General features: G+C 39.1%; 1 pseudogene; it reads left to right on the plus strand.

The window, feature by feature from the left end:
* Positions 1–202: 202 nt before the first annotated feature.
* Positions 203–7,282, plus strand: LOC147432889 (uncharacterized; annotated as a pseudogene).
* The last annotated feature ends 661 nt before the right edge of the window (positions 7,283–7,943 follow it).

The following is a 7,943-nucleotide window of genomic DNA, read 5'->3' on the forward strand; positions in this document are numbered from 1 at the left end:
CTGAGGTTGTGGGTGAGTGGATGTCGGAGATGAAAATCGACTCCACATGCAAAGAGGAGAAGATATATTACAAAAAACCAGAATTCTAAGTTGCTTTGAATGTCCGCCCATCCCTCTCTGCAGACTAATTCCATATGCTAGAGTGCGAGGACTAAGGGATGATGTTAGTGGACTCAAAGTTGTGTTTGCAAAAGAAGGATACATGCAAGAAAATGGAGCATTTATTGTGTCTCTTTGGACATGCAAGCAAGAAGATACCTTTGTGTCTGGTAAGCATAATTCTAGTTTGTTCTTGCTTGATTTCGCTTGATGTATTTATGCTAGCTGGTTAGTCTTATATATGCTTTTCTTAAGATGGTTTGTATGCTCTAAATTTATAGATGCCATTAAAGATTCTCGGGATCCAATTTGGACGGAGGTAAATGAAGATTTTGAAAAAGAAATAGCGTCACGAAATGAGCTTCATATCCTGTCAAAAAGAATGTTCTACGTGTGGGAGGACAACCATAGGACCGTAGCTTGGGGAGCGGCAATTAAAGAAAAGTTATCTTTGGTAAGAGAGAAGCATTGCAGGGTCCTATGTACTATTATTGATCCCACCAAGGTATCAGAGATTGCACTGTTGGCTGGGCTACAGAGAATGAATTTGTAAGTTTCGTTTTTCATTTTTGAAATCTTGTTGAGTCTTGTCATGCAAAGGAACTTTTGCAGAAAAATGTTTTATGTTTGACTGTCAGCATGAACACCCACGCACTTGTGGCTTCCCATTTGCGAGATGAGCTGGTTAATTGCTCAAACATATGTGGTGCGGACCACGACGAATATCTGAAGTGTTTACCGGAAAAAGATAAAAAAGTAATTGGATTGATTAGGAAGAAATATTCAAAAGGAAATGAGCCTTGGTATCCTTTGACAAGACGATATTTGGGAAAATTACTTTATGATGTATGTCTTGTGAATATTTCATTTTAATTATTTTACTTGTTTTATAAGAGGGTTCATTTTTTAAGAGGCATATTGTGACAGGTTCAAATCTCTAAAGAAATTCATATGCGTATGGATCAAGCACGTCAAAGGTTGCCTGCAGACGATCTAGTTAAAGAAGAGGAGAAAATTGTCAATGATCTTGCTCTCAAGTATGGTGATCGAGTAGGGAAGGTAAGTTAAACATGAACACTTTTAAATGTTTATGATTGGTTAACAAGATTTCAATTTTTACGTATTTTGTGTTTCTTTTAATTTAGATGTTGAACATTGTGGATCCTCGACTTGGAGAGGATTGGTTGGCCCGTGTGTGGGCTCTTAGATGGGGCACCGATAGTTGGGCCACATTGGAGAAGCTCAACCTAATAGCTCTCCAAGACGCTCTTGTTGAGAGCAAGATCTTGTGGGTTTCTTTGTTGGAATCAGATAAGATCACAAGAGCTGCTCATGGGCTTAAGCGTGGAGATCTGTTCTTTCACTTGTGAGTTTAGCTATCATTGTGTTAGTTTATGAGCTTGTTGTCTAAAAAAGTTGATAATGATGTACAATGTTGGTATTTTTCTAGTTGGATTCGTAGAGAGGGATTACTACAACGTATTTTTGGGAGGGCTAGCACTCTTCTTTTAGATTTTGTTGATATGCTCGATGGCATCAGTGTGCCTCCTGAATGTACACTCTCCATGTATTTTGAAGAATTAAAGCTTGAGGCTAGAGCTCACCTCTTTCCTGTAGAGACTAAGTTTGGAGCCAAGACAAAGGATGCAGAGTTGTTGGCACCAAAGAAGGAAGATGTGATTCCAATGGCGGCTCAGAGGCTTCTCTATCGGTGAGAACAATAACTTTAATTATATCACTAGTTGGTGATTAAAAACTTTGACTTATTGAGAGCCTTCGTTTGTAGGTATTTTTGTCACTTGAAATCTATGGGACATATTGTCACGATCCCTATGATGGCCGAACAATGGACAAACATAGCTGTGGGTGATGGTTGTATGTATCCCAAATCAATGCAACATTTGTCGGAGTGGGAGTTGGGTCATTGTCCATGGTGGGTGGATATGGTCCAAGGGCATATCCTTGCTAGAGAGAGGGAGCTTCATGATGAAATGGAGAAGCATAAAAATACAACCACAAAGACAATGGATCCTCCAATGATAAAAGAACATCTAACTACAGGTATGAGTACTTTATGAGTTTCCTTAAGAAGTATTGATGCTTTAGTGGTCAATGTAATTTTGAATTCTTGATTTAAAATTAGTAGGTGGTACTAAGGACAAGGGAAAACAAGCTGCATATGTTTCTACAGATGTGGATGTTAGGGAAGAGTCATTAATCTCACATGGTTATATTCTTGAACTCTTGATTTCTTGAGGTCGTGTAGTTTACATTGCATACTTTCACACTTGGGAATCAATGCAGGTGTTGGTGGCGCTCTTACAGTGAGAAAGGTTCTCTCTTTTGTGCATGCCTCAAACTTTCCTATTGGGGTCTTTGGCTCTTCCAAAGATGTCAGATGTATGGCAGTGGTTGGAGACTATATTTCTATTGCCAGTGACTTTCGTGCAGGGCTACGAAACCCAGTTTGGAATTCCGTTCATGATCACACGCTCAAAGCTCGAGAAGATGGTGTGCAATATACCCGAGTGGGCAAGAAAGTGGCTTGGGCAGCTGATTTCATATTTTTGGATTTGCCATTCGGTGGTTTGCATCATGCATCCACAACGACGCCATCTTGGGATATCTGCACAGAGGATCATGTTCGTGGTGGAGTTCATCTCTCATTCTCTACTCTGGCTGATTCGGGTTGGGTGTTGATCATGACATCATGTGTTGGTGAGTCTCTAACTTCACTTGTCTAGTTTCTCATGCCTGGTAATAACTGTATCTCATCTTCTCTGTAGGGGATAGAATTTGGTGGGTAGAGCGTTTTTGTAGGGCATCCGACTTGCTTCTTCATAGGCGGATTGTGCTCCTTCATCATGACGCATATGGTTTTGTTCATAGCTATGGGGAGCATATTGAGGTAATCTATAAAAACTATGAAATCGTGCTACTCATGAATTTGATAGTTTGTTTATCTCTTTTTTTGTTTCTTGTTGGTTTGCAGTGCGACACATCTATGCTTTTCTTAATTCATAGACGAGGGATGCAACCTCGTTGTTATCTTGCAGAGAGTACTTCACTATTTCGCTCTCTTGGTATGAATCCTACGGATTCGACAATGAGACATTATTTTCCTGTAGCCTCGAGAGCCCTTTATGCACACATGTTACACATTTTTTGCACTTTTAACTTGCTTCCTACTAATCATTGTTCCTCTTTTGGTTTTTAGTTACTCATTGTGCTATGTAGGCATGTACCTAGCGTCTTGTACCTTGCACTCGACTCCACCACTTATGTACCTCGCAACTGAGGACAGTTGCTTTTTCAACCCGGAGTATGTTATGGATAGGGTATATGTACATTTATTACTCAAGTGCTCATTATGAGCTATGGTCATTTGTGCCGGCCGGCCAATGTGTATTCATTTTTTAGCATTGAAGAATCTATAAATGAAATACGTGCAAGAGGGAAATGCTCACTCTTGCACGGAGGGAGATTGCACCCAGTATCGGCTTTATTCTTCTCTCTTCTCCTCTCTTCTCTCTCGACATGCCGGCGTAGCACTCCGCTCTAGGGGGTGCGCTTGCACATTCTCTATCTCGCTCTCTATCTCTTTGTTCGTGTATAACATAATTATGCGCTTATGGGATTGCCAGGTATGTCAATAAGTCTGTTTTATGGTTTGTAGTACATTATTGTTGGTATTTGGAGGGCCTTCCCCATCTCCGTCTGCAACAATGTTGTGTAGATGTGTTGCAACAATAGTTATATCATTGAAGTATTCAAGCAAATAATCTTCAACTACCTCTTGAAGTGCCAACAGTGCAACATGCTTCCACCTCATTGTGCTAAAACATACCTCTTCACATATTGACCTGACCATCCTTTTTGAAAGGGAAGCTTTGGTACAATAAGCTTAATGCATTTTTGAGCCTTCTTGATTTCCTTGAATATCTTTAGGTTTCTTTGTATCCTCTTCATCCTTGGAGCCTTCAAAATCTTCATAGGATGCCCATGTCTATTCTTCTTGTTGGCCGACCTGCACCGTGCTTTAACAGCTAAACCTGAACCTTTGCAAGCCTTCCTAGTAGTAGCCTTTCTTCTTGCCATTTCCCTATAAGACTATGAGAGAGAGAGAGAGAGAGAGAGAGAGAGAGAGAGAGAGAGAGAGAGAGTTCTTTGCTAATGGCACATAGATGCAATGTATCTTATTCTTCAACCACCCTCGTGTGTTGTAGTGCACATACACACACACACACACACACACACACACACACACACACACACACACACACACACACACACACACACACACACACACACACACACACACACACACACACACACCTAATAATGCACTACAGCGCATGAAAGGAACATCTAGAATGAACTATGTAGCACATGTGCGTTGTAGGAAGAAAAAATATTCCTTAGGGTCAATAAAATGGTCTATGTGTCTGCTTTAAGCATGGAACTAGGTAAACAAAAACAAAATGAAAAGATGGCTTTATGTTAAGACAAAATAGTACATGTTGCCTTGCTCTAACTGAAAAGAGAGGTGATGTGTCTCTTTCTAGATGGGAAACTTTCCTAGTGGTGGTGGTGGTGGTCTCTCTCTCTCTCTCTCTCTCTCTCTCTCTCTCTCTCTCTCTCTCTCTCTCTCTCTCTCTCTCCATGCATCTACGATCCGTTAGACCAAATACAATAAGTAAATTGTGTTCTACGATGCAATAAATGACTGTAAGATATGATTAGCATGTTGACATGTGTGAAAATTTAATTTTCCATAATAGCGTGCATGGCACCAACAAATTTATTGTGTTGGAGAGAGAGAGAGAGAGAGAGAGAGAGAGAGAGAGAGAGAGAGAGAGAGAGAGAGAGAGAGAGAGAGAGAGAGAGAGAGAGAGAGAGAGAGAGAGATAATTTACACACAGACACACACATACATTTAAACATGATAGTCTGTTTTTACCCTTAGTAGATGCGAGCTCTATACAGTCTGTAACCACACATGCTTTTTATAAAGCAAGTCATGCTTGCACATTGTCAGTCATCTCTCTCCCCATATCTCTCATAAGGAATATTTATCTTACAAAACCAAAGTGTGCACCTTCATATGCAATCATGACACCCTTTGAAAATCTAATTGGTTTACTCATACTAGTAGTATCAGCTACACATATGAAAAGGTTGTATGAACCTCCTTGGGATACACAATGGAGTGCACATGGGCTCATGACCTTCTAAGGTTGGTTGAAAATTTAATGATGATCCTTTTTTGAGAATCAAAGGCCTCTATTTTTAACCTTATCTCCCTTTCTCTTGCTTTGGCTAGACGACATGCATCTACGTTTCTTGGTCTCTGATGTGTAATACTCAAATATCACTCATCTACACCCCCTCAAACCATGCCCCACCATACACCCATGCTTAAGTATGTTGTCCTTTCACTATTCTTGGCACCTGATCCACGTGATCTACTCGTGGATCGTGTTATCCGGTTTCTTGCTCATGTGTAGAAACAAACCCCTATGGATTCGTGGTATTTTATCTCTCGCATGCCCTCATCTGCTCATAGTCATTTGCAATTCACACACACACATTGTTGTACTCGCCATACAACACCTTCCTTCATACCTTCCACACAAAGGCATGGTTGTGTGATCAGGACATGACCATGGCCACCAAGTTCAATGACAGGATCGTGTGCTTCTAATGCGCACACATGAACTTCCTCATGTGTGCAAGCAAGTGGAATGATATCAACCATTATGAACCTTGGTGACACCAATTGACAATGGTACAAGTAGGTGCTTATGGACCTACTCAGTATATTTGGTTTTTTATAGATGAGAGTACTTTTGAATGTTTCTCAGTTCTTGTGGGATCTCTCTTTTTGCACACTCAAACTATGGTCTTAACTTGCTAGTGTGGTAATCCCCCAATGCTGGTTGTTAATACATTACATTATTGACAATAGGCAACTCAAATCAAAATGTGATAATCATGCTTGATGTTGTAAATGACTATGAGGTGTATCTTGACTTTGAGATAATTGACTCAGGGATTTCAGGTAGATGCTCTTGCACCTACTTAGTACTTAAGCTTTTCATGATGGTCGAGCTACTACTTATTTTACACATGCATACATAATTGCCATCTAGAGTTATGTACACATCGGTAGGTATAAATCAAACAAATGATACACCTACTCATGAGATTGCCATCAGATGATATACCTACTCATCAGATAATACGCATCAGATTTCCATCTACAATTTGCCTCCTTGCATTGTAGGTTTACATTACTCACACTTGCATGTGTACCATCATTTTCCAGTAGCATATACTTGCATATGTATGAGATTTCTCTAGTTGTCGTACCTTTTCAACTCTTATGGTGTCTGGCGATGATTTCACCCAATACGACAAATCAAATCCACATTGATAATATTGTAATAATGGGATATGGGGATGTGCATAGCTTATACAAAATGAGGATACATTCATAATATTGAGCACACACTTGAGTACGGGTGTTGAATGATTACCAATAATTTGGAAATTTAGGATCTATTATGTAAAAATCAATTTGTTGGTCCGTTTATGATGACTAGTTGGCTAGATTGTCTGATAAGCTGGATGACTACTCAGGTTTAGCTACATAGTATTATGGACATTTAATTGACATATAATATCTCTTGGTTTTTTGAGGGTCTAACCCATTTTTTTGGAGTACCATAGATGTTAACCATAGTGCTGATGCTGGTCCTTTTCACATTTATGGTGGTAGGCGTATGACTATAGCTGAGTATAAACATTTTAAACATTTAGTGCTGGGAAGTGTTCTTTACACTTCTTTTTGTTGAATATAAGCATAACTTTTGAAATTAGTGTTAGTGTTTTACTTTGAAAACATTCCAATGCTTTTGAAAGGACCTTAATTCTCACGTGAGGGTCTTGGATGAGATGACATTGCACTGGACTTTTGAAAATTGATCCAAATTACAAAGGAGATGTTGTTTGATTTTTCTTGGAAGTAGATGATCCAAATTTATGACTCAAATACTTGATCTATGTTAAGTTGCTAGTTTTTGTTATAATTCTTGACACCACTAACAAGGGGAGGGAGTTGTTGACACCTGTCTTCCCAATTATTGCCAGTACTGATGGACTTGCATTTTTTGGATGGTAGCAGGTAAGAGATTCTTTCCTTGGGATTACAGCAACAACTGTAGCAATAACAGAAGATCATCCACTATTTGGTTCTTTTAATTTGGAATAGATGACCCTTTTGTATGATTCTTTGATAATAACATGTAATACACTATCTGTCAGTATCAAGTTTAAATGTCAATTGTAGTCTTAACTTTATCTACTTGTTATCCAATGTATACATAAGGTTTTGTTATTTACACATGCATTGGTCTCTAGTCCCATTTTATGGTTCAATAGTTTGTGAAATCAAACTATTGTTAGTTATTATTTCCTAAACACACAGACACTTGTTTCTACCTAGCCTTTGGTCAGGTTAGCATCATACAATGGGCCTAGACTTGCTATAATTTTTTTGACTTGACACACCTAATCCAACGGGATGGTTTGGGGCCACGGCTCCTAATCTGGTCAAGTGCATATATCATATAGTTCTATTACCTTAGACTGGCAGATTCTCTTTGACTCTGTACTTGACAAAGTATACATAATCCGATGGCTTTTTTAGGAATGTGATGCGTATATAATTTAGCCCTTACTAATGGCTAAAAAAAAAAAAACTACTTACAAAGTGCAAGAACACTCAGAAAAGAAGAAAACGTTAAAGGAAAAATAAGCAAAGGAGAACTCAAATGTATCAT

Source organism: Adiantum capillus-veneris, chromosome 20, assembly GCF_014529385.1.
Source record: "Adiantum capillus-veneris isolate H3 chromosome 20, ASM1452938v2, whole genome shotgun sequence".
In the NCBI taxonomy this organism is placed as follows: Eukaryota; Viridiplantae; Streptophyta; class Polypodiopsida; order Polypodiales; family Pteridaceae; genus Adiantum; species Adiantum capillus-veneris.